The following is a 27,147-nucleotide window of genomic DNA, read 5'->3' on the forward strand; positions in this document are numbered from 1 at the left end:
AATACAAAAACACACCACAAAATAAACCCATGTCACACCCTGGCCTGACCAAATAAATAACGAAAACACAAAATACTAAGACTAAGGCGTGACAGAACCCCCAAGGTGCGGACTCCCGGCCGCACACCTAAACCCATAGGGGAGGGTCCGGGTGGGCGTCTGTCCACGGTGGCGGCTCGGGACGTGGACCCCACTCCAACCAAGTCTTAGTCCCCCTGTAACGCGTCCTTTGATTGGCGACCCTCGCCGCCGACCTTGGCCTAATAACCCTCACCAAGGACCCCACTGGACTGAGGGGCAGCTCGGGACTGAGGTGGAAGCTCGGGACTGAGGGGAAGCTCTGCACTGAGGGGAAGCTCGGCACTGAGGGGAAGCTCGGCACTGAGTGGAAGCTCGGCACTGAGTGGAAGCTCGGCACTGAGGGGAAGCCCGGCACTGAGGGGAAGCCCGGCACTGAGGGGAAGCCCGGCACTGAGAGGAAGCCCGGCACTGAGAGGAAGCCCGGTACTGAGAGGAAGCCCAGTACTGAGAGGAAGCCCAGTACTGAGAGGAAGCCCAGTACTGAGAGGAAGCCCAGTACTGAGAAGAAGCTCAGGCAGGTAGTTGGATCCGGCAGATCCTGGCTGACTGGCGGATCTAGAAGAGTCTGGCTGACTGGCAGATCTGGAAGAGTCTGGCTGACTGGCAGATCTGGAAGATCATGGCTGACTGGCAGATCTGGAAGAGTCTGGCTGACTGACAGATCTGGAAGAATCTGGCTGACTGGCAGATCTGGAAGAGTCTGGCTGACTAGCAGATCTGGCTGTTCCATGTAGACTGACAGCTCTGGCTGCTCCATGCAGACTGACATCCCTGGCTGCACAATGCATACTGACATCCCTGGCTGCACCATGCAGACTGACAGCTCTGGCTGCTCCATGCAGACTGACAGCTCTGGCTGCTCCATGCAGACTGACATCCCTGGCTGCACAATGCATACTGACATCCCTGGCTGCACAATGCAGACTGACAGCTCTGGCTTCTCCATGCAGACTGACAGCTCTGGCTGCTCCATACAGGCTGGCAGCTCTGGCAGCGCTGAACATGCGGGAGACTCCGGCAGCGCAGGAGAGGAGGAAAGCTCTGGCTGCGCTAAACAGGCGGGAGACTCCGGCAGCGCAGGAGAGGAGGAAAGCGCTGGCTGCGCTGAACAGGTGGGAGACTCCGGCAGCGCTAGAGAGAAGGAAGGCTCTGGCTGCGCTGAACAGGCGAGGCGCACTGAAGGCCTGGTGCGTGGTGCTGGAACTGGTGGTACTGGACCGAGGACACGCACAGGAAGCCTGGTGCGGGGAGCTGCCACCGGAGGACTGGTGTGTGAAGGTGGCACAGGATGGACCGGACCGTGAAGGCGTACTGGAGAGCCTGAGAGCAGGACTGGCACAGGACGTGCAAGGCTAGGGAGGTGCGCAGGAGGCCTGGTGCGTGAGACTGGCACAATCTTCACCAGCCGACTAACACGCACCTCAGGACGAGTATGGAGCGCTGACCCAGGTGTCATCAATTCCCCGACACGCTCCGTCGGACTAATATCGTACCTAAAGCACCAAACTAGCAACTCCCTCATTACTCTCTCCTCCACTTTCCCCATTAACTCCTTCACAGTCTCTGCTTCGCTCACCTCTAACACCGGCTCTGGTACTGGTCTCCTCCTTGGCTCCTCACGATAAACAGGGAGAGTTGGCTCAGGTCTGACTTCTGACTCTGCCACACTCTCCCTGAGACCCCCCCAATAAATTTTTGGGGCTGACTCTCGGGCTTTCTTCTGCGCCGCCGTGCTTGTCTCTCCAACTCCATTCTCCTATAACCTGCTTCGCACTGCTCCAGCGAATCCCAGGCGGGCTCCGGCACTCTCTCTGGGTCGACCGCCCACCTGTCTATATCCTCCCAAGTAGTGTAGTCCCGATATTGTTGATCCTGCTGCCGCTGTTGCTTCTCCTCATACCAGCGCCTCTCAGCTCTCGCCGCCTCCAGTTCTTCTTTGGGGCGACGATATTCTCCAGGCTGATCCCAGGGTCCTTCTCCGAACAATTCATCCTCCCATGTCCGTTCCTCCTTTCGCTGGTTCTGCTGTCGCTGTTGCCTGTTACCACGCCACTCGGTCCGGGTGTGGTGGGTGATTCTGTAACGGCTTTCTTCCGTCGAAGGAGAGTCGGACCAAAATGCAGCGTGATGATGATTCATGATATATTTTTAATAAAAGAATAAACACGAATAAATACAAAAACAAGAAACGGAACGTGAAAACCTATACAGCCTATCTTGTGAAATACAAACACACTGAGACAGGAACAATCACCCACCAACACACAGTGAAACCCAGGCTACCTAAATATGGTTCCCGATCAGAGACAACGAGAATCACCTGACTCTGATTGAGAACCGCCTCAGGCAGCCATAGACTATGCTCGACAACCCTACTCAACCACAATCCCAATACCTACTAAACCCCAATACAAAAACACACCACAAAATAAACCCATGTCACACCCTGGCCTGACCAAATAAATAACGAAAACACAAAATACTAAGACCAAGGCGTGACAGAGTGACTTGAATAGTTTTTTTACCCAGCGAAATATGAATCATCCATTTATTTGAGAGCCAGGCAGAAGTGAGACTTAATACATAGAAATAGTCAACAACATTTTCCATGCACAAGCAGACATGTTTCATGATAGTACATCCATTTTGCGCAATGTGAAACATGACAAGTTGTTCAATTTCTATTTTGTGGTTACTCAAGTCTGATTTGGATATATTTGGCTATTTTTGGATATGGATATATTTGGCTATTTTCGCATTATATGTAGAAGTTGTCCCTTTTCAGGTTTAGAAAAAGTGACTTCTAAATGCTAACTATAAGCTGGTTAGCATAGCTAGCATACATAAGATACAGTGCCTTGCAAAAGTATTCATCCCCCTTGGCGTTTTTTCTATTTTGTTGCATTACAACCTGTAATACAAATAGATTTTTTATTTGGATTTCATGGACATACACAAAATAGTCCAAATTGGTGAAGTGAAAAAAATTACTTGCTTCAGAAAATTCAAAAAAAGAAAAAAAAAGAAAAGTGGTGCATGCATATGTATTCACCCCCTTTGCTATGAAGCCCCTAAATAGGATCTGGTGCAAACAATTACCTTCAGAAGTCACATAATTAGTTAAATAAAGTCCAACTGTGTGCAATCTAAGTGTCACATGATCTGTCACATGATCTCAGTAAATATACATCTGTTCTGAAAGGCCCCAGAGTCCGCAACACCACTAAGCAAGGGGACCCACCAAGCAAGCGACACCATGAAGACCAAGGAGCGCTCCAAACAGGTAAGGGGCAAATCTAATCTGCCCGAGGGAGTTATTCAAATGGCACCTCCGTTGCGATGTCCCCTGAATGCCCTTCTGCTAGACGTGGCCCCCTAGCAGTCTGGAGAATATCAGCTGTATAGGTCCATCGGACAATTTCTTGGGCCACTATACCTATTCTGTCAATTGGACTGGTCCCCTTTACCGCACGGAACTGGTCCCCATTACCAATCCATCACGACTGGTCTACCGACGTAAACGCACGAGGAGGCTCCGCACAAGGAGGCTATAAACAGACTTTCCCCGTCGCGATGTCCCTCTGAGGACCTTCTGTTAGCTTGTTATCCCCAGCCCGCTAGCTGTCTGAAACGCCGTGTCTCCAACCAGCCACACTACTCACTGGACCCTATGATCACTTAGCTACGCATGCCTCTCCTTAATGTCAATATGCCTTGTCTATTGCTGTTCTGGTTAGTGATTGTCTTATTTCACTGTAGAGCCTCTAGCCCTGCTCAATATACCTTAGCCAACCCTTTAGTTACACCTCCCACACATGCGATGACATCACCTGGTTTAAATGTTTCTAGAGACAATATCTCTCTCATCATAATTACTCAATGCCTAGGCCTACCTCCACTGTATTTACATCCTACCATACCTTTGTCTGAACATTATGCCATGAATCTATTCAATCGCGCCCAGAAACCTGCTCCCTTTACTCTCTGTTCCGGACGTACTAGACGACCAGTTCTTATAGCCTTTAGCCGTACCCGTATCCTACTCCTCCTCCTCTGTTCCTCTGGTGATGTAGAGGTTAATCCAGGCCCTGCAGTGCCTAGCTCCACTCATATTCCCCAGGTGCTCTCATTTGTTGACAACTGTAACCGTAAAAGCCTTGGATTCATGCATGTTAACATTAGAAGCCTCCTCCCTAAGTTTGTTAAATTCACTGCTTTAGCACACTCTGCCAACCCGGATGTCCTAGCTGTGTCTCAATCCTGGCTTAGGAAGACCACCAAAAACCCTGACATTTCCATCCCTAACTATAATATTTTCCGACAAGACAGAACTGCCAAAGGGGGCGGTGTTGCAATCTACTGCAGAGACAGCCTGCAGAGTTCTGTCTTACTATCCAGGTCTGTACCCAAACAATTCAAGCTTCTACTTTTAAAAATCCACCTTTCCAAAAGGCCACTTGCTATAGACACCCGGGCCATCCTACAATCTAAGTTCATGCCCTCAATCTCACACAAATGATCAATGAAACTACCAGGTACAACCCCAAAGCTGTAAACACGGGCACCATCGTAGAGATCATCCTAACCAACTTGCCCCCTAAATACACCTCTGCTGTTTTCAAACAAGATCTCAGTGATCACTGCCTCATTGCCTGCATGCGTAATGTGTCTGCGGTTAAACGACCACCCCTCATCACTGTCAAATGCTCCCTAAACACTTCAGCGAACAGGCCTTTCTAATAAACCTGGCCCGGGTATCGTGGAAGGATACTGATCTCATCCCATCAGTAGAGGATACCTGATTATTCCTAGAAAGTGCCTTCCTCACCATCTTAAATAAGCATGCCCCATTCAAAAAATGTAGAAACAGATATAGCCCTTGGTTCACTCCAGACCTGACTGCTGGCCATGCTTTCTACCTGGCTACACCTACCCCGGTCAACAGCCCTGCACCCCCCATAGCAACTCACCCAAGCCTCCCCATTTCTCCTTGACCAAATCCAGATAGCTAATGTTCTGAAAAAGCTGCAAAATTTGGACCCCTACAAATCAGCTGGGCTATACAATCTGGACCCTCTCTTTCTAAAATGATCTGCTGAAATTGTTGCAACCCCTATTACTAGTCTGTTCAACCTCTTTTGTATTGTCTGAGATTCCCAAAGATTGGAAAGCAGCCGCGGTCATCCCCCTCTTCAAATGGGGAGACATTCTAGACTCAAACTGCTGCAGACCTATATCTATCCTGCCCTGCCTTTAAAGTCTTCGAAAGCCAAGTTAACAAACAGATTACTGACTATTTCGAAACCGACCGTACCTTCTCCGCTATGCAATCTGGGTTCAGAGCTGGTCATGGGTGCACCTCAGCCACGCTCAAGGTCCTAAACGATATCAACCGCCATCGATAAGAGACAATACTGTGCAGCCATATTCATCGACCTGGCCAAGGCTTTCGACTCTGTCAAATCACCACATTCTTATCGGAAAACTCAACAGCCTTGGTTTCTCAAATTATTGCCTTGCCTGGTTCACCAACCTCTTCTCTGATAGAGTTCAGTGTGTCAAATCGGAGGGCCTGTTGTCCGGACCTCTGACTATGGGGGTGCCACAGGGTTCAATTCTCGGGCCGACTCTTCTCTGTATACATCAATGATGCCGCTCTTGCTGCTGGTGATTCTCTGATCCACCTCTACGCAGACTACACCATTCTGTATACTTCTGGCCCTTCGTTGGACACTGTTAACTAACCTCCAGACAAGTTTCAATGCCATACAACTCTCTTTCTGTGGCCTCCAACTGCTCTTAAATGCAGGTAAAACTAAATGCATGCTCTTCAACCGATCGCTCTCCGCACCTGCCTGCCCGTCCAGCATCACTACTCTGGACAGTTTGACAACTACAAATACATAGCTGTCTAGTTAGACTGTAATCTCTCCTTCCAGACTCACATTAAGCATCTCCAATCCAGAATTAAATCTAGAATCGGCTTCCTATTTCGCAACAAAGCATTCTTCACTCAGGCTGCCAAACTTACCCTTGTAAAACTGACCATCCTACCGATCCTCGACTTCGGCGATGTCATTTACAAAATAGCCTCTAACACTCTACTCAACAAATTGGATGCAGTCTATCACAGTGACACCGGCTTTGTCACCAAAGCCACATATACTACCCACCACTATGACCTGAATGCTCTCGTTGGCTGGTCCTCGCTTCATACTCGTCGCCAAACCCACAGGCTCCAGGTCATCTACAAGTCTCTGCTAGGTAAAGCCCTGCCTTATCTCAGCTCACCATAGCAGCACCCACCCGTAGCACGCGCTCAAGCTGGTATCTCACTGGTCACCCAAAGCCAATTCCTCCTTTCCTTCCAGTTCTCTGCTGCCAATGACTGGAACTAATTGCAAAAATCACTGAAACTGGAGACCCATATCTCCCCCACTAGCTTTAAGCATCAGCTGTCAGAGCAGCTCACAGATCACTGCACCTGTACTTAGCCCATCTGTAAATAGCCCATCCAACTACCTCATCCCCATACTGTATCTATCTAGCTCCTTTGCACCCCAGTATTTCTACTTGCACATTCATCTTCTGCACATCTACCATTCCAGTGTTTAATTGCTATATTGTAATTACTTCGCCACCATGGACTATTTATTGCCTTACCTCCCTTATTTGTACACACTGTATAGAGACTTTTATACTGTATAATTTACATTTTAAGGTCAAATCAATTATAAAAATATGAAAGACAATAACACCACAACAAACCTGTCAAGAGAGGGACGCCCACCAAAATTCACAGACCGGGCAAGGAGGGCATTAATCAGAGAGGCAACAAAGAGAGCAAAGATAACCCTGCAGGAGCTGCAAAGCTCCCCAGTGGAGATTGGAGTATCTGTCCATAGGACTACTTTAAGCCGTACACTCCACAGAGCTGGGCTTTACGGAAGAGTGGCCAGATAAAAAGCCATTGCTTAAAGAAAATAATAAGCAAACACATTTGGTGTTGACCAAAAGGCACATGGGAAACTCCCCAAACATATGGAAGAAGGTATTCTGGTCAGTTGAGACTCAAATTTAGCTTTTTGGCTATCAAGGAAAAATGCTAAGTCTGGCGCAAACCCAACACCTCTCATCACCCTGAGAACCCTATCCCCACAGTGAAGCATGGTGGTGGCAGCATCATGCTGTGGGGATATTTTTCCATCGGCAGGGACTGGGAAACTGGTCAGAATTGAAGGAATGATGGATGTTGCTAAATACAAGCAAATTCTGACCCTATGCACACTGCTAAAGCAACACTTGAGTTGTTTAAGGGGAAACATTTAAATGTCTTGGAATGGCCTAGTCAAAGCCCAGACCTCAATTCAATTGAGAATCTGTGGTATGACTTAAAGATTGCTGTACACCAGCGGAACCCATCCAACTTGAAGGAGCTGGAGCAGTTTTGCCTTGAAGAATGGGCAAAAATCCCAGTGGCTAGATGTGCCAAGCTTACAGAGACATACCCCAAGAGACTTGGAGCTGCTTTTTTTTTTTGGGGGGGGGGGTGAATAGTTATGCATGCTCAAGTTCTGTTGTCTTATTTCTATAAGACAAATATGTTGCATTTTCAAAGTGGTAGGCATGTTGTGTAAATCAAATGATACAAACCCCCCCAAAATCCCTTTTAATTCCAGGTTGTAAGGCAACAAAATGGGACAAATGCCAAGGGGAGTGAACATTTTTGCAAGCCACTATTTATATTGTATTTGAAAATAACAAACCTTGATTACATTGAGACACGATTAGGGTTGCAAAACCAGGGAATGTATTGAAAGTTCCTGGAATTTTGCAACCCTAGACACGACAATCTTGTTGTTTGTGGGAATACTTTGGAACTAAAACAAACTTTTTGCCGACCCCTGAAATAGTGTGATTATATACACTAGAAGTCATACACCTTAGCCAAATACTTTTAAATTCAGTTTCAGGTTTGTAGACCTCCTTGCTCAAACACGCTTTTTCAGTTCTGCCCACAAATTGTCTATAGGATTCAGGTCAGGGCTTTGATGGCCACTCCAATACCTTGAATTTGTTGTCCTTAAGCCAATTTGCCACAACTTTGGAAGGATGCTTGGGGTCATTGTCCATTTGGAAGACCCATTTGCGACCAAGTTTTAACTTCCTGACTGATGTCTTGAAATGTTACTTCAATATCCACATAATTTTCCTCCTTATGATGCCATCTATTTTGTGACGTACCCCAGTCCCTCCTGCAGCAAAGCACCCCTACAACAATTTGCTGCCACCCCCGTGCTTCACTGTGGGGTGGTGTTCTTCGGCTTGCAAGCCTTCCCCTTTTTCCTCCAAACATAACGATGGTCATTATAGCCAAACAGTTCTATTTGTTTCATCAGACCAGAGGACATTTCTCCAAAAAGTACGATCTTTGTCCATGTGCAGTTGCAAACGGTAGTCTGGCTTTTTTATGGCGGTTTCGGAGCAGTGGCTTCTTCCTTGCTGAGTGGCCTTTCAGGTTATGTTGATATAGGACTCGTATTACTGTGTACATAGATACTTTTGTATCTGTTTCCTCCAGCATCTTCTCAACATTCTTTGCTGTTGATCTGGGACTGATTTGTACTTTTCGCACCAAAGTACGTTCATCTCTAGGAGACAGAATGCATCATCTTCCTGAGCAGTATGACGGCTGCGTGGTCCTATGTTTATACTTGCGCACTATTTGTACATATGAACGTGGTACCTTCAGGCATTTGGAAATTGCTCCCAAGGATGAACCAGACTTGTGGAGGTCTATAATTGTTTTTCTGAGGTCTTGGCTGATTTCTTTTGATTTTCCCATGATGTCAAGCAGACACACTGAGTCTGAAGGTAGGCCTTGAAATACATCCACAGGTACACCTCCAATTGACTCAGGCTAATTGACATAATTTATCAGATGTTTCTAAAACAATAACATATTTTTCTGGAATTTTCCAAGCTGTTTAAAGCCACAGTCAACTTAGTGTATGTAAACTTCTGACCCACTGGAATTGTGATACAGTGAAATAATCTGTCTGTAAACAACTGGTGGAAAAATGTGTCCAGCACAAAGTAGATGTCCTAACCAACTTGACAAAACTATAGTTTCTTAACAAGAAATTTGTGGAGTGGTTGAAAATGAGTTTTAATGACTACAACCTGAGAGTTTGTAAACTTCCGATTCCAACGGTATGCATTCTCTTAACTCACGACCAATTTGGGCAACGACCCATAGTTTAAGAAAGACCTGCTATATGGGGTGGAAATGCTGGAATCCCCATGCAATGCTTGCTACACCACATACCATTACATTTCCCTGATTCCCTGGACCTTCTGCAATCAACGCAATGGTCATACCCTGCAACACAAATGGTTTCAACAGGCAACAACCGTGCAATGTGTAGAAACAAATGTGCATTTCCAGATAGACCCTTGAATGCATAAACCAATCTCACACTCAACATTCAAAATGGCTGGGGATTACGCAGGTCTGTTGTAAGACATTCTGAATGCATTTACACATTTTCTTAATCCTGAAGCAAATACTGTACATCTCAACAGTTTGATGAAAATTACTTTTAGGTTTTTTGGACACTGCCATTCCGTACATTTGAAAACATCACGTCTTAGTCTTTTTTTTGTTATACCAACCAGACCATGTCCAGCATTGATTAAAACTTAATCCTAAATGAAAGTGTCAAAGGTTCAGCAGCATAGAGTGAATGCCTCAGCAGGTGAATAAGCCAGCATATCAAATATTTTAATAGCCCAACGCAGGCAGGAAGAAATCATGTAAAATGAATGATATTGAAAAACTTTGCACATACACATTTCATATTAAATTCAGCAAAAAAAGAAACGTCCTCTCACTGTCAACTGCGTTTATTTTCAGCAAACTTAACATGTGTAAATATTTGTAAGAACATAAGATTCAACAACGGACACAAACTGAACAAGTTTCACAGACATGTGACTAATAGAAATGGAATAATGTGTCCCTGAAAAAAGTCCAAATCAAAGTCAATCAGTCAGTATCTGGTGTGGCCACCAGCTGCTTTAACTACTGCAGTGCATCTCCTCACCATATTTGCCAGTTCTTGCTGTGAGATGTTACCCACTCTTCCACCAAGGCACCTGCAAGTTCCCGGACATTTGTGGTGAATGCCCTAGCCCTCACCCTCGGATCCAACAGGCCCCAGACGTGCTTCAATGGGATTGAGATGCTCTTCGCTGGCTATGGCAGAACACTGATATTCCTGTCTTGCAGGAAATCACGCACAGAACGAGCAGTATGGCTGGTGACATTGCCATGTCTTCCTTGTAATGCACAGCGTTGAGATTGCCTGCAACAACAAGCTCAGTCCGATGATGCTGTGACACATCGCCCCAGACCATGATGGACCCTCCACCTCCAAATCGATCCCGCTACAGAGTACAGGCCACGGTGTAACGATCATTTCTTCGACGATAAACACAAATCCGACCATCACCCCTGGTGAGACAAAACTACAACTCGTCAGTGAAGAGCACTTTTTGCCAGTCCTGTCTGGTGCAGTGCTGGTGGGTTTGTGCCCATAGGCGACGTTGTTGCTGGTGATGTCTGGTGAGGACCTGCCTTACAACAGGCCTACAAGCCCTCAGTCCAGCCTTTCTCAGCCTATTGCGGACAGTCTGAGCTCTGATGGCGGGATTGTGCACTCCTGGTGTAACTCGGGCAGTTGTTGTTGCCATCCTTTCCCGCAGGTGTGATGTTCGGCTGTACCGATCCTGTGCAAGTGTTACACGTGGTCTGCCACTGCGAGGACGATCAGCTGTCCTGGCTCCCTATAGCGCGGTCTAATGCGTCTCACAGTACGGACATTGCAATTTATTGCCCTGGCCACATCTACAGTTCTCATGCCTCCTTGCAGCATGCCGAAGGGAAATTTACGCAGATGAGCAGGGACCCTGGGAATCTTTCATATTTTTCAGAGTCCGTAGAAAGGCCTCTTTAGTGTCCTACGTTACATAACTTTGACCTTAATTGCCTACCGTCTGTAAGTTGTTAGTGTCTTAATGACCATTCCACAAGTGCATGTTCATTAATTGTTTATGGTTCATTGAACAAGAATGGGAAACAGTGTTAAAACGTTCACAATGTAGATCTGTGAAGTTTGGGATTTTTACGAATTTTCTTTGAAAGACAGGGTCCTGAAAAAGGGTTATTTCTTTTGTTTTGCCGAGTTTGACTTACATTATGTGTGTGCCGTTTTGTTATACTTTATTAAGGAGTAAAATATTATGGCAAAGATGGTTCTTCTTGTATTCAACCATTTCCCATTTATAGAGATGCCCTGCACCTAAAGGTCAAATATGGGACAGGTAAACACAATTTTGCAGGCAGTCAATAAAATACAATTGTCACACCCTTTTAGTGCAGACCTAAAACATCAAGTGCTTGCTTGGCTATCTTTCACATGTTCCTTTCCAGCAGGGTTCCAGCAACTATGGTGGATGGGTGACAGCACAGTACAGCTTGCTCTGTCTTGGCTTGTATTAGTAGTGTGAAAAGGTTCAAACTGTCCTGAGATTGTGCCTACACCTGACCTAATGTAGTGTGATGTTCCCTAGTGGTTCAGCAGTTCAGAGGTTAAGCCATTGGAAGGACTCTCGGGGGACTAGTGGAGGAGGTTTGAGAGGAATAGGTAATTGCTGGGTTGACAGATAACCCAAAGCTAACTATTATGAGGAAATAAACCACTATTGACTCTACCAGTCAATGATTGTAACAATAAACTGAGCGTGTATAGCAGTACGTGATCCAGGAGTGTTTCTCCTTTAGATCCATACAGAAAGTGTTCTGCAAGACCACAGATAGTGTCGGTCAGTTACAAAGGTCTATCAGAGTCTTCTACAGGGTACCCAGCCTCCTATCAGCTTTCACATCTATCTCAAATTGAACCTCAGCCTTTGGAACAGCTTTAAATCAGAGGAAATGTATCATCTTGATAAATTACAACATGATTAACACTACACTGATCTATCTCCTGCTTTCGACTAGACAGTCTGAAAAACAGTTTCTGCTCCAGCCCTATATAATAGAATCCCATCTATTCTATAGTGGTAGAGACAGAGCTAGCTACAGTTCTAAGAGAAAATCCTTGGCTGGCGTCTATTTCTGGCTGTATGGAGCCGATGCTGTTCAGAGATGAACTGGCACAATGTCAGTTCACTTGACACAGTGGACTAGCTGGGCTCTAATAAATCTGATTATGCACCCTCCTCCACAGTTGGACCTGCCTCTCTCCTCTCTACTCCTCAGGACCCACTTGCCATCTAGCCCACTGCACATAGCTGCGGGAAGTAGGGGTGCAGTGTTTAAAGTACTTCAGTAAAAATACTTTAAAGTACTACTTAGGTAGTATCTGTACTTTCCTAGGTATATTTGACTACTTTTACTCCACTACATTCCAAAACAAAATAATTAACTTTTTACTCCATGAATTTTCCCTGACACCCAAAAGTACATTGTTACATTTTGAATGCTTAGTAGGACTGGAAAATGGTTCAATTCACACACTTATCAAGAGAACATCCCTGGTCATCGCTACTGCCTCTGATCTGGTGGACTCACTAAACACAAATGCATTGTTTGTAAATGATGTCTGCGTGTTGGAGTGTTCCCCTTGGCTATCCATAAAATAAACAAGAAAGTCTTGCCGTCTGGTTTGCTTTATATAAGGAATGGGAAACTATTTATACTATACTTTAATTTTGATACTATATTTTAATTGATACTATATTTAAATGTTGATACTATATTTTAACAATTACATTTACTTTTAATACTTAAGTATATTTAAAATACTTAATACTTTTAGAATTTTACTCGTAGTATTTTACTGGGTGACTTTCACATTTTCTATAAAAAGGTATCTTTACTTTTACTCAAGTATGCCAATTGGGTACTTTTTCCACCACTGGTGCTGTAAACGAGATGTTTTTAATTTTAATATATTTGCAACAAAAAAACTGTTTTCCCTTTGTCATTATGGGGTATTGTGTATAGATGAGGATTTGTTTTATTTAATCCAATTTAGAATAAGGCTGGGGGGGTCTGAATACATAACGATCACATACATGCATGGAGTACCAGTCAAAAGTTTGGACACACTCATGGTTTTTCTTTATTTTTACTATTTTGTACATTGTAGAATAATAGTGAAGACATCAAAACTATGAAATAACACATATGGAATCATGTAGTAACGAGAAAAGTGTTAAATACATCAAAATGTTATTTGAGATTCTTCAAAGTAGCCACCCTTTGCCGTGATGACAGTTTTGCACACTCTTGGCATCCTCACATTCAGCTTCAGCTGGAATGCTTTTCCAACAGTCTTAAAGGAGTTCCCACATATGCTGAGCACTTGTTGGTTGCTTTTCCTTCACTCTGCGGTCCAACTCATCCCAAACCATCTCAATTGGGTTGAGGTCAGGTGATTGTGGAGGCCAGGTCATCTGATCACTCTCCTTGGTAAAATAGTTCTTACACAGCCTAGACGTGTGTTTTGGGTCATTGTTGAAAAACAAATGATATCCCACTAAGCGCAAACCCGATGGGATGGCGAATTGCTGCAGAATGCTGCGGTAACCATGCTGGTTAAGCGTGCTTTTGAATTCTAAATAAATCACTGACAGTATCACCAACAAAGCACTGCCACACCATCACACCTCCATGCTTCACGGTGGGACCCACACATGCAGAGATCATCCGTTCACCTACTCTGCGTCTCACAAAGACACGTCGGCTGGAACCAATCATCTCAAATTTGGACTCAAAGGACAGATTTCACCAGTCTAATGTCTACTGCTCGTGTTTCTGGCCCAAGCAAGTCTCTTATTATTGGTGCCCTTTAGTAGTTGTTTCTTTGCAGCAATTCGGCAACAAAGGCCTGATTCACGCATTCTCCTCTGAACAGTTGATGTTGAGATGTGTCTGTTACTTGAACTCTGAAGTGTTTATTTGGGCTGCAATCTGAGATGCAGTTAACTCTAATGAACTGATCCTCTGCAGTAGAGCTAACTCTGGGTCCTCATTTCCTGTGCCGGTCCTCCTGAGAGCCAGTTCATCATAGCGCTTGATGGTTCATGCGACAATACTTGAAGAAACATTCAAAGTTCTTGAAATTTTCCAGATTGATTGACCTTCAAATCTTAAGTATTGATGGACTGTCGTTTCCATTTGCTTATTTGAGCTGTTCATCCCATAATATGGACTTGGTATTTTACCAAATAGGGCTATCTTCTGTATACCACCCCTACCTTGTCACAGCACAACTGATTGGCTCAAACACCTTAATGAACTTTTAACAAGTCATACCTGTTAATTGAAAAGCATTGCTGGTGACTACCTCACTCCGTTCAGAATTGCGCAAACTGGCTCTAACCAGAATAGAACGAGTGGGAGGCCCCGGTGCACAACTGAGAAAGAGGACATGTACATTAGTGTCTAGTTTGAGAAACAGATGCCTAACAAGTCCTCAACTGGCAGCTTCATTAAATAGTACACACAAAACACCAGTCTCAACGTCAACAGTGAAGAGGCGACTTCGGGCTGCTGGCCTTTTAGGCAGAGTTGCAAAGACAAAGCCATATCTCAGACTGACCAATAAAAAGAAAAGATTATGATGGGCAAAAATAAGACACTGGACAGAGGAACATACTTTCTATGAAACTATTTTATGACGCTGCCAGTTGAGGACTTGTGAGGCGTCTGTTTCTCAAGCTAGATACTCTAATGTACATGTCCTCTTGCTCAGTTGTGCACCGGGGCCTCCCACTCCTCTTTATATTCTGGTTAGAGCCAGTTTGCGCTATTCTGTGAAGGTAGTAATACACAGCGTTGAACGAGATCTTCAGTTTCTTGGCAATTTCTCTTCATTTCTCAGAACAAGAATAGACTGACGAGTTTCAGAAGAAATGTCTTTGTTTCTGGCCATTTTGAGGCTGTAATCGAACCCACAAATGCTGATGTTCCAGATACTCCACTAGTCTAAAGAAGGCCAGTTGTAATTGCTTCTTTAATCAGAACAACAGTTTTCAGCTGTGATAACATAATTGCAAAAGGGTTTTCTAATGATCAAGTAGGCTTTTAAAATGATCAACTTAGATTAGCTAACACAACGTGCCATTGGAACACAGGAGTGATGGTTGCTGATAATAGGCCTCTGTACACCTATGTAGATAATCCATAAAAAAATAAAATCTGCTGTTTCCAGTTACAATAGTCATTTACAACGTCTACACTGTATTTTGGATACGTTGATGTTATTTTAATGGACACATTTTTGTTTTTCTTTCAAAAACAAAACATTTGTAAGTGACCCCAAACTTTTGAATGGCAGTCTATGTAATCCTGATATAGTTCTAACACACAGTGAGAGGGGGACTGTGATGCAGAGGATACTTGGTGCTTGACAATCAGTTCCACTTTGTGATACTGTGATAGTGCAGCCTGTGATGTGAAGACACTGACACATTATCTACAAACAGTATATTATTGGGCCTAACTCAATTGAAATGCAATATCTATCCTCCCTCGTAGTGTGTGGCACAATGAAGTTGACAACCAAATCTTTCTAAGTTGATTCCTCCGGTGTTTAGGACTCTTGCTGACAAATAAGAAGTAATTAAAGTAGTAATTTCAGATTGTGACAAAACAAGTGTAGAGAAATATTGTACCATCTAAACCATTGTGAAATATATTTTCAATCACCAGCTGTTTTAAGATGGTGTCAAAAAATGAAAGTAAAATATGCAAAAACAAAACATAAGAACAGAAAGCATAGAAAAAGCATTAGAACGTATCTACTGCTTTTTAGACTTGCTTTCAATGAGACTGATCTATAACTCACATTTCTATGGTGAATTTGGTCGGTTGCCCCAAAAGGTTATATTGCAGCTTTAAAAAGGAATACTAATCCAGTGAAATGTAAAAAGTGGCCGAGGATGATAGTAGCCTAGCCCAATACGTTCTTGGAGAGCAGAGGTCTTTCTTAGAAAACGGCAGAGCCTGACAGATGACAGTTAAGTCAAAATGTCCTGTATATTACATTGAGATTTATTTTTATTTTATCAACTCTTTACTCAATTACTCCCTGCTCTGTCTCTGGACCAATTTTGACCTTTAATCAAATGTAATGCCTTTTGTAATGGTCTTTCCACAGAACAATACTTTTGCAATCCCACTGGGTCTCTCAAACATGGTACATATCATACGATGCATATCCCACAAACTCAGCAAAAATAGAAACGTCCCTTTTTCAGGACACGGTCGTTGAAATATAATTTGTAAAAGTCTAAATAACTTCAGATCTTCATTGTAAAGGGTTTAAACACTGTATCCCATGTTTGTTCAATGAACATGCACCTGTGGAACAGTCATTAAGACACTAACTGTAACAGCTTAGACAGTATGCAATTAAGGTCACAGTTATGTAAACGTAGGACACTAAAGAGGCCTTTCAACTGACTCTGAAAAACACCAAAATCAAGATGCCCAGTGTACCTACTCATCTGCGTGAACGTGCCTTAGGCATGCTGCAAGGAGGCATGAGGACTGCAGATGTGGCCAGGGCAATAAATTGCATTGTCCGTACAGTGAGACGCATAAGACAGAGCTACAGGGAGCCAGGACAGACAGCTGATCGTCCTCGTAGTGGCAGACCACGTGTAACAACACCGGCACAGAATCAGTACATCCGAAAATCACACCCGCGGGACAGGTACAGGATGGCAACAACAACTGCCCGAGTTACACCAGGAATGCACAATCCCTCCATCGGTGCTCAGACTGTCCACAATAGGCTGGACTGAGGGCTTGTAGGCCTGTTGTAAGGCAGGTCCTTACCAGATATCACTGGCAACGTCGCCTATGGGCACAAACCCACCATCACTGGACCAGACAGGAATGGCAAAAAGTGCTCTATACTGACGAGTCGCGGTTTTGTCTCACTAGGGGTGACAGTCAGATTTGCTTTTATCATCAAAGGAATGAGCGTTACACCAAGGCATGTACTCTGTAGCGGGATCGATTTGGAGGTGGAGGGTCCATCATGGTCTGGGGCGTTGTGTCACAGCATCATCGGACTGAGCTTGTTGACATTGCAGGCAATCTCAAGGCTGTGCGTTACAGGGAAGACATCCTCCTCCCTCATGTGTTACTCTCCCTGCAGGCTCATCCTGCCATGACCCTCCAGCATGACAGTGCCACCAGCCATACTGCTCATTCTGTGCGTGATTTCCTGGAAGACAGGAATGTCAGTGTTCTGCCATGGCCAGTGAAGAGCCCGCATCTCAATCCCAATGGGCATGTCTGGGACCTGTTGGATCGGTGGGTGAGGGCTAGGGCCATTCCCCCCAAAAATGTCCGGGAACTTGCAGGTGCCTTGGTGGAAGAGTGGGGTAACGTCTCACAGCAAGAACTGGCAAATCTGGTGCAGTCCATGAGGAGGAGATGCACTTCAGTACTTAATGCAGCTGGTGGCAACACCAGATACTGACAGTTGTTTTTGATTTGGACCTCCCTTTGTTCAGTGACACATTCTTCCATTTCTGTTAGTCACATGTCAGTGGAACTTGTTCAGTTTATGTCTCAGTTGTTGAATCTTGTTAATGATCATACGAATATTTACAGATGTTAAGTTTGAAAATAAACGCAGTTGACAGTGAGAGGACATTTCTTTTTTTCTGAGTTTATTGTACATACAGTAGAAATCGGACATTTACATCCACCTCAGCCAAATACATTTAATCTCAGTTTCACAATTACTGACATTTAATCCTAGTAACAATTCCCTTAGGTCAGTTAGAAGAAAGTGGTGATCCTAAGAATTTGAAATGTCTGAGTAATAGTAGAGAGTGACTTATTTCAGCTGTCAGAATAACAGTTGAGTATCTTCAGGCATTTGGAAATTGCTTCCAAGGATGAACCAGACTTGCGGAGGTCTACAATTTTTTTTCTGAGGTCTCGGCTGATTTCTTTTGATTTTCTCATGATGTCAAGCAGACACACTGAGTTTGAAGGTAGGCCTTGAAGTACATCCACAGGTACACCTCCAATTGACTCAAATGTCAATTAGCCTGTCTGAAGCTTCTAATGACATAATTTTCTGGAATTTTCCAAGCTGTTTAAAGGCACAGTAAACTTAGTGTATGTAAACTTCTGACCCACTGGAATTGTGATACAGTGAATTATAAGTGAAATAATCTGTCTGGAAACAATTGTTGGAAAAATTACTTGTGTCATGCAAAGTAGTTGTCCTAACTGACTTGCCAAAACTATAGTTTGTTAACAAGAAATTTGAGGAGTGGTTGATAAACAAGTTTTAATGACTTCAACCTAAATGTATGTAAACTTCCGACTTCAACTGTATCATATCCCAACCAAAAACCGTGGGTAAATGGCAACAAAATCAATCAGATACAAAAACACAGTACAGTGACAAAATGGAATCGCAATTCAATCATGCAAGACATGTTGTAAGGACTACTGTATAAAGGGAAAACCAGCTACGTGGCGAACACCAATGCCGCAGTCCCAGATGAGCTAAAAACCTTTTTACGCTTGCTCCAAGGAAAACATTGATCCTCCTATGAGAATCCCCGCTGCAGGGTGCTCTCTTTCTCTGTGGACAAAGTGAGTAAGACTTAAGTCTGAGAATACTTTCAAAGCAGCCGGCCCAGATGGTATGGCTGGAGTATTTATTAACATATTCAACCTCTCCCCATCTCATTGTGTAATCTCCACATGTTTCAAGTTGCCCATTGTCCCTGTACCCAACCAAACAAAGGAAACTTGCCTAAACAGCCATCGCCCTGTGGCACTTCATGATGACAGAAGTGAGTGCTTAGAGAAGCTGGTCAAGGACCAAATCAGCTCCACCTTACCTGACACCCTGGTTACCTGACAGCCTGGATCCACTTCAAAATGCATTGCACCTCAACAGATCCACAGACATTTACATTACATTTAAGTCATTTAGCAGACGCTCTTATCCAGAGCGACTTACAAACAGACAATTGCCACAGCACTGCATACTGCCCAATCACATCTTGACTAAATGAACACCTATATGAGAATGCTATTAAATGACTACAGCTCAGCTTTCAACACCATAGTCCCTTCCAAGCTGGTCATTAAGCTCAGGGCCCTGGGACTGAACACCTGCCTGGTATGATCAATGCCTCTCCGTAGCCAATGTTTTTTATTTTATTTTTTAATTAACAGGTAGGCCAGTTGAGAACAACTTCTCATTTACTACTGCGACCTGGCCAAGATAAAGCAAAGCAGTGCGACACAGAGTTACACATGGGATAAACAAACAGTCAATAACAATAGAAAAATATATATACAGTTTGTGCAAATGTAGTAAGATTAGGGAGGTAAAGGCAATAAATAGGCCATAATGGCAATATAATTACAATTTAGCAATTAAACACTGGCGTGATAGATGTGCAAGTAGAGATACTAGGATGCAAAGGAGCAAAAAAATAACAATATGGGGATGAGTTAGTTGGGTGGGCTATTTACAGATGGGCTGTGTACGGGTGCAATGATCGGTAAGCTGGTGCTTAAATTCTTTGGGACAGGGGGCAATATTTTCACGCCCGGATGAAAAGCATGTCCAAAGTAAACGGCCTGCTACTCAGACCCAGAAGCTATTATTAGTAGATTTGGATAGAAAACACTGAAGTTTCTAAAACTGTTTGAATCATGTCTGTGAGTATAACAGAACTTATTTGGCAGGCGAAACCCCGAGGACAAACCGTTCAGATTAATTTTTGAATTTTTTAAATATTTTTTTGAGGTCACTCTTTTCAATGAGGTTTCATTGGGAATCCAGATTTCTAATCGACTTTCCTGCAGTTCCGATCGCTTCCACTGGATATCAACAGTCTTTATAAATTGGTTTTTCCTTTGAGAAATTAAGAAGTAACACTGTTCAGAATGAGGCACGGGGGGGGAAGTGTACTCTTTGTTAGAGGCGCGTGACCTGAAAGCACGCTCCACTTTGTTTTCCTCCGGTATTGAACACAGATTCCGTCTTCAATTTGATCTATTATTTACGTAAAAAAATACCTAAAGTTGTAGTACAAAAGTAGTTTGAAATGTTTAGACAATGCTTACAGGTAACATTTGAGATATTCTGTAGTCATGTTGCGCAAGTTGAACCTGTGTTTTTCTGGATCAAACACGCCAAATAAATTGACATGTTAGATATATATCGACGGAATTAATCGAACAAAAGGACCATTTGTGATGTTTATGGGACATATTGGAGTGCCAACAGAAGAAGCTCGTCAAAGGTAAGGCATGAATTATATTTTTATTTCTGCATTTTGTGTCACGCCTGCAGGGTTGAAATATGCTTCTTTGTTTACTGGGGTGCCATCCTCAGATAATAGCATCGTTTGCGTTAAAGCATTTTTGAAATCTGACACGTTGGTTGGATTCACAACAAGTGCAGCTTCAAAGTTGAATTTTTATAGTAATTTATTTGAATTTGGCGCTCTGCATTTTCACTGGATGTTGGCTACGTGGGACGCTACCGTCCCATATATCCCAGAGAGGTTAAAGCTACTGAGGGAGGGTTCAGTGATTCAGTGATTTTTTTGTTTGTTGCAATTCTTTCCAGTCATTGGCAGCAGAGAATTGGAAGGAAAGGCAGCCAAAGAAGGAGTTTGCTTTGGGGATGACCAGTGAAATATAACTGCTGGAGTGCGGTGGGTACTGCTATTGTGTCCTGGGAAACGTTCTTGTTACTTAAGTAACAAGAACATTTCCCAGGACATAGACATATCTAATATTGGCAGAAAGCTTAAATTATTGTTAATCTAACTCCACCGTCCAATTTACAGTAGCTATTACAGTAAAATATTACTATGCTATTGTTTGAGGAGAGCACAATTTTGAACATGAAAATGTATTAATAAACTAATTAGGCACATATGGGAAGTATTGATACAACATTTTGAACAGAAATATACGAGCCTTTTGGACCTAGACTTGGCGCTCCGGTACTGCGCGGTAGCACAGAGAAACGTCTGACTTGGGTGACTGGAGACTATGACGCCTTGTATATAGGTCCTAGATGGCAGGAAGCTTGGCCCCAGTGATGTACTGGGCTGTACGCACTAAACTCTGTAGCACCTTATGGTCGGATGCCGAGCAGTTGGCATACCAGGCGGTGATGCTCTCAATGGAGCAGCTGTAGAACTTTGAGGATCTGGGGACCAATGCCAAATCTTTTCAGTCTTTTGAGGGGGAAAAGGCATTGTTGTGCCCTCTTCACAAATTTCTTGCTGTGTTTGGACCATGATAGTTTGTTGGTGATGTGGACACCAAGGACCTTAACTCTCGACCTGCTCCACTATAGCCCCGTCAATATGAATGGGGAAGTGTTTGGCCATCCTTTTTCTGTAGTCCACAATAATCTCCATTGTCTTGCTCATGCTGAGGGAGAGGTTGTTGTCCTGGCAACACAATGCCATGTCTTCAACCTGCCCACTATAGACTGTCTCATCGTTGTCGGTGATCAGGCCTGCCACTGTTGTGTAGTCAACTTAAAGATGGTGTGTGTCATGCTTGGCCACGCAGTCGTGGGTGAACAGGGAGAACAGGAGGGGACTAAGCATGCACCCTAAGGAGCCCCCGTGTTGAGGATCAGCGTGGCAGATATGTTGTTGCCTACCCTTACCACCTGGGGGTGGCCCGTCAAAGTCCAGGATCCAGATGCAGAGGGAGGTGTTTAGTCCAAGGATCCTCAGCTTAGTGAGCATTTTCTTGTTTGTTTATAGCCTTATACAGCTCGTTGAATGCAGTCTTAGTGCCAGCATCGGTTTGTGGTGGTAAATAGACGGCTACAAAAAATATAGATGAAAACTCTTGGTAGATAGTGTGATCTACAGCTTATCATGAGGTATTCTACCTCAGGTGAGCAATACCACGAGACTACCTTAAATATGAGCTCTTATTGACAAATAGACACACCCCCACCCCATCGTCTTACCGGATGTAGCTGTTCTGTTCTGCCGATGCAAGGGAAAACCCAGCCAACTACACTGCTCAAAAAAATAAAAGGGAACACTTAAAACAACACAATGTAACTCCAAGTCAATCACACTTCTGTGAAATCAAACTGTCCACTTAGGAAGCAACACTGATTGACAATAAATTTCACATGCTGTTGTGCAAATGGAATAGACAACAGGTGGAAATTATAGGCAATTAGCAAAACACCACCAATAAAGGAGTGGTTCTTCAGGTGGGACCACAGACCACTTCTCAGTTTCTATGCTTCAAGGCTGATGTTTTGGTCACTTTTGAATGCTGGCGGGGCTTTCACTCTAGTGGTAGCATGAGACTGAGTTTACAACCCACACAAGTGGCTCAGGTAGTGCCGCTCATCCAGGATGGCACATCAATGAGAGCTGTGGCAAGAAGGTTTGCTGTGTCTGTCAGCGTAGTGTCCAGAGCATGGAGGCGCTGCCAGGAGACAGGCCAGTACATCAGGAGACGTGGTGGAGGCCGTAGGAGGGCAACAACCCAGCAGCAGGACCGCTACCTCCACATTTGTGCAAGGAGGAGCAGGAGGAGCACTGCCAGAGCCCTGAAAAATGACCTCCAGCAGGCCACAAATGTGCATGTGTCTGCTCAAACGGTCAGAAACAGACTCCATGGGGGTGGTATGAGGGCCCGATGTCCACAGGTGGGGGTTGTGCTTACAGCCCAACACCGTGCAGGGCGTTTTTCATTTGCCAGAGAACACGAAGATTGGCAAATTCGCCACTGGCGCCCTGTGCTCTTCACAAATGAAAGCAGGTTCACACTGAGCACATGTAACAGACGTGACAGTCTGGAGACGCCGTGGAGAACGTTCTGCTGCTTGCAACATCCTCCAGCATGACCGGTTTGGCGGTGGGTCAGTCATGGTGAGGGGTGGCATTTCTTTGGGGGGCCTCACAGCCCTCCATGTGCTCGCCAGAGGTAGCCTGACTGACATTAGGTACCGAGATGAGATCCTCAGACCCCTTGTGAGAACATATGCTGGTGCGGTTGGCCCTGGGTTCCTCCTAATGCAAGACGATGCTAGACCTCATGTGGCTGGAGTGTGTCAGCAGTTCCTGCAAGAGGAAGGCATTGATGCTATGGACTGGCCCGCCCGTTCCCCAGACCTGAATCCAATTGAGCACATCTGGGACATCATGTCTCGCTCCATCCACCACAGACTGTCCAGGAGTTGGCGGATGCTTTAGTCCAGGTCTGGGAGGAGATCCCTCAGGAGACCATCCGCCACCTCATCAGGAGCATGCCCAGGCGTTGTAGGGAGGTCATACAGGCACGTGGAGGCCACACACACTACTGAGCCTCATTTTGACTTGTATTAAGGACATTACATCAAAGTTGGATCAGCCTGTAGTATGGTTTTCCACTTTAATTTTGAGTGTGACTCCAAATCCAGGCCCTCCATGGGTTGATAAATATGATTTCCATTGATAATTTTTGTGTCAGCACATTCAACTATGTAAAGAAAAAAGTATTTAATAAGAATATTTCATTCATTCAGATCTAGGGTGTGTTTTTTTAGTGTTCCCTTAATTTATTTGAGCAGTGTATATATTATCCATGTCGTTATTCAGCTATGACTCCGTGAAACATAAGCTTTTACAGTTTTTAATGTCCCGTTGGTAGGATAGTCTCAAACGGAGCTCATCCAGTTTATTCTCCAGTGTTTGCACGTTGGCCAATAGAACAGATGGTAGAGGCAGGTTACCCACTCACTGACATTCTCACAAGGTACCCTGATCTTCGCCCCCTGTATTTCCTTCATGTGAATGACAGGGATTTGGGCCTTGTCTGGGATCAACATTTTATCCTTCGCGTTCAACTCAATAAAGAAAAAATCTTTGTCCAGTTTGAGGTGAGTAATCTGATATCTGGTCAGATTACTCACTGATATCTGGTCTGATATCCAGAAGCTTTTTTCGGTCATAAGAGACAGCAACATCAACATTATTTACATAAATAAGTTACAAACAATGCTAAAAGAACTCACAAAATAGCACAATTGGTTAAGAGTCAGTAAAATGACAGCCATCCCTTCCGGCAACATTTTTAAACCTCCCTTTGCAACTGGATACTGGACATCCTGATGGTCCACTCCCAGGTGGTGAATGTAGGCAACACATTCACCATGCTGACCCTCAACAAGGGGGGCCACTTAGGGGTGCATGCTAAGTCCCTTCCTGTACTCCATGTTCAGCCACGACTGCGTGGCAGTGCACAACTCCAACAATATAATTAAGTTTGCAGATGACAACGGTGGTAGGCTGGATCACCTACGACAATGAGACAGCCTACAGGGAGGAGGTCAGAGACCTGGCAGTGTGGTGCCAACCTTTCCCTCAATGTCAGCAAGACAAAGGAGATGATCGTGGACTACAGGAAACAGAGGGCTGAGCACCCCCATCCACATCGACAGGGCTGTAATGGAGCAGATCCAGAGCTTCAAGTTCCTCGTTGTCCACATCACTAAGGAATTATCATGGTCCACACACACAAACGCAGTCGTGAAGAGAGCACGACAACGCCTCGTCCCCCTTCAGGAGGCTGAAAATATTTGTCATGGGCCCACAGATCCTCAAAAAGTTATACAGCTCTACCCTTGAGAGCATCTTGACTGGCTGCATCACCGCTTGGTATGGCAACTACTTGGCATCCAACAGCAAGACACTACAGAGGGCAGTGTGTACAGCCCAGTACATCACTGGGGCCAAGCTTCCTGCCATCGAGGACCTCTATGTCAGATGAAGACCCTAAAAAAAGTGCCATCTGATGTAGGTATTAATAATATTTAGGAGGGGAAACCCTGGCAATACCTGCTTAGTTACATAGATAAATCTGCAACACTGATGTCTTCTCTCTCGTCTTCTCTCTGCGAGAATGATAACGCCCATCTCTGTCCATGACTTGAAGCAATACTTTAGAGCAACAGTATACATCTATTAAATACTACAATTTGTCTCCTGATTAGTAGGCTATTTGATATACTAATCGGAAGAAAGTGTGTTTGCTCAAAACACTCATGTTCAACTATGCAAATAGCAAAAACTTGTTTCCAAACACTTATTGAACAGTTAAATGACTCAAGAGCTATAGACACAGCATGCACTGCATTCCAAGACTAGAAAATAATAGAATACTGTCAGAAAATGTGCATGCATTCATCGATAGCTTTAACTCAAACAGCGCACAGACTATTCACGACATGTGTAGGAGCAGCAGGCTTGGCATTTGCGGTCTTTATCGTGCTTCATATGTTGCGCTGCTGTGTGCAACTGATGTGGGCTGCTGTATCGGCGCTAGAATTATGGAATTTCATTGTGCGATAAGTGTGTGTTACAACCATCATGTTGGTTACAATGTAGCCTATTTTAAAAGAATGCCTTTCGGCGAACAAACAGTTGTCAAAGAAGGTAGATAGTAGGCTAATGTGGTCCATTCCTCACCATTAGTATATTCATCAAATCAACCACTTGCTATTTGTATGGAGGAAAACATGCAACATATCGGAAAAATATTGAGAGCTTACCTTCAGAGTATTCTCAAGTCAACATTCATGAGTGGAACGATATTCGATAAATCCTAAATGAAACAACCGTTTATGAGAAATAATAGAAGCGACTGGTGGTGGGCAGTATAGGTATCAAACCGCACGAGCCTCTGCTCCATGCACCTGACAGCTCGCACTGTTGATGCAACGCATAGAGGAGGAAAACCCACACAGCAGAAATCAAGATGCCACTAAGACCCGGCATGGCGGATGGACTAGGGACAATTAATTGTTTTTGGCTGCTAAGCTGTTGTGATGGAGACAATTGCGTAGGGAATATAGAGTATAATTATGAATTATTTATAAAAATGTTTTCCTTCAGCACATAGACAATTGCCACCAAACATAGAACTGACTTCACAACAATGAATTGCTCTACCATATTTGCAACAAAACATATACACCGAGTGTACAACACATTAAGAACACCTTCCTAATATTGAGTTGCAACCCCTTTTGCCCTCAAAACAGCCTCAAACAGTCGGGGCATGGACTATAAGGTGTCGAAAGCTACCCACAGGGATGCTGGCCCATGTTGACTTAATTGCTTCCCACATTTGTGTCAAGTTGGCTGGATGTCCTTTGGGTGGTGGACCATTCTTGATACACACGGGAAACTGTTGAGCATGAAAAACCCAGCAGCGCTGCAGTTCTTGACATGAAAAACCCAGCAGCGTTGCAGTTCTTGACAATCTGGCGTGCCTGGCACCTATTACCATATCCCGTTCAAAGGCACTTAAATCCGTTGTCTTACCCATTCACCCTCTGAACGGCACACATAGGCAATCCATCAAGGCTTGAAAATCCTTCTCTAACCTGTCTCCACCCCTTCAGATGTTCCTAATGTTTTGTACACTCAGTGTATTATATTTTTGGGGTATTTTAAAAATGGTTTAAAAAAAATGGTCAGAGATATGAATACTTGTGCCGAACAGATTTATGTAAGCATACATCTAGACCTTGTAACATCCAGTTATTTAGATGGCTTATGTTGATAAGAACTGAGGCATTCATATACTTTAGTTTAACTTTACTCAGAAGTATGCTGGCATTACATAGTTCACATGGCATATCCCTCCCACCCGCTGGCTACTGTAAAACATGGAACTGGAATCCCACACGATGAAAAGACAGACTGGATTATGGCATAACGTTCACTACATTACAGACCTAGCAAAGAAAATTGACTGTGGGCTATTAATAGCCTAATTATACAGCATTTCCTAGAGTTGTGTCCAATATAATCCCTAAAAAGCAACAGCAGATTGTTCCCATCCATTGCCAGTAATACTGATCCATGTAAGTTTGTTTTTATCTCAGCATTGTGTAAAGAGAGGGGCAGTGTATTGTGTGTTAGGGGCCCTTAGAAAATAAAATACAACAGTTA

The 27,147-nt window shown here is 44.1% G+C and overlaps 1 protein-coding gene across 3 annotated transcripts in view; it reads right to left on the bottom strand.

Annotated features, from left to right (window-relative positions):
* LOC115103063 (disks large-associated protein 1-like) overlaps nucleotides 1-25,886 on the bottom strand; it is a 117,875-nt gene extending 91,989 nt beyond the window's left edge. For all 3 annotated transcript variants that reach the window (XM_029623668.2, XM_065005728.1, XM_065005727.1), the window contains exon 1: nucleotides 25,740-25,886. The gene's annotated coding sequence lies outside the window, so the exon portion shown is untranslated. The remainder of the gene's footprint in view (nucleotides 1-25,739) is intronic.
* Between the last annotated feature and the right edge of the window lie 1,261 nt (nucleotides 25,887-27,147).

The sequence above is a fragment of the Oncorhynchus nerka genome, linkage group LG20, assembly GCF_034236695.1.
Source record: "Oncorhynchus nerka isolate Pitt River linkage group LG20, Oner_Uvic_2.0, whole genome shotgun sequence".
In the NCBI taxonomy this organism is placed as follows: Eukaryota; Metazoa; Chordata; class Actinopteri; order Salmoniformes; family Salmonidae; genus Oncorhynchus; species Oncorhynchus nerka.